Raw genomic sequence first — 1377 nt, forward strand, 5'->3', positions numbered from 1 at the left:
GCTGCTATACTGCGGTTACAATCGGGTTACAGCAGGCCGACCGCGGGAGGTATATTGAAGTTATAAATCGAGGTACAATGGAGTTACACTGCGGGCCGGGTAACGGGTCACGCGCTGTTTTATTCCGAATTAATATATTTATTTAATGGAGTGGGCCCGGTAAAATTACATGGCCTTTTTTGATTGGGCATCGCACGCATCGCTGCGTGCGTCTTACGTAGGCAAATTTTCTCCGGTCTTCTGAGGCTTGGCCCTGATTGCGATTTTCCTGTCTTCTGTGGCTCGTCCTCTGCACTCGTTTCTGTTTCATCTGCTGCTGCGGGGTTACAGTTGATCCCCTTCTAGTTTTCGCTCTTCTGTCCACAGAAAATTCGTCTTTCTTTCGCCGTGCCTCCCTCTTGTGGTGTTGATGGCTACTGTCCTTGCTAGAGTCAACGTCTCAGGTACTCCTAAATTTTGTTGTTTCCCTCCTTCGTTTGAGTTGACAGAGTATATCAAGAAACCTGGTAGCAAGAATGAGAAGTCTGCTATATTTTCTTACATAGGTTGAATGTAACCAACTTGCTTCCTCCTGTCGTCTGAATTTGGTCCAAAATTTTCTTTATGGTCATCCCAAAATGGAGCTTATTCGTAAGGAATTTGAGCTTATGCATCTTGTTGGGGGGGTGAAAAATTGGACTTTTAGATGGAAGACACATTCTTATTCAACTTATTAATAAAGAAGATTACACGTGATTATTTGCTAGAATAGTGATCTGGATTGATAACAGAACAATGAAGATTTTGAAATGTTTGGTGAATTTTGACCCACAGACGGAACCACCAATCTTTTTGGTTTGAATTTGACTCCCTAACCTGAAATTTCATTATTTTACTCAAAAAATTTTGTATTCTATTGCCCCAGCTTATGACTTCTATTGCCTCAGCTTATGACAAGCCGCTCAAAACGGACATTCATACTTTTAATCTTTCTCGTCTTTTTGAAGCCAGAGTACTCGTTGAAAGGGACATCACTTCCATTGCTTTTGAGGAAATTGGGTTAGACACATAACACCATGGATAGAGCTGTCAAAAAAGCTCTTTGTTCGCGAATAACTCGTGTTCGGCTCGTTAAGTGGCCCGTGTTTGGTTCGTTCGTTAAGTAAACGAGTAGAACATGAACAAGTTTTTAAAGCTCGAATTATAAATGAGCCGAACACAAACAGTTCTTTATTCGCTCGTGTTCAACTCGTTTTAGCTCGAAATAAAAAAAATTCAATACTTATTTATATAATAATATATTACATATATTATTTAACAACATATATTTTTTTTAGTTTAATTTTAACGAGTCAATTTCGAGCCGAACACGAACACAAATATTTAAATCGAGCCGAA

This window comes from Phalaenopsis equestris, unplaced genomic scaffold, assembly GCF_001263595.1.
Source record: "Phalaenopsis equestris unplaced genomic scaffold, ASM126359v1 Scaffold001013, whole genome shotgun sequence".
In the NCBI taxonomy this organism is placed as follows: Eukaryota; Viridiplantae; Streptophyta; class Magnoliopsida; order Asparagales; family Orchidaceae; genus Phalaenopsis; species Phalaenopsis equestris.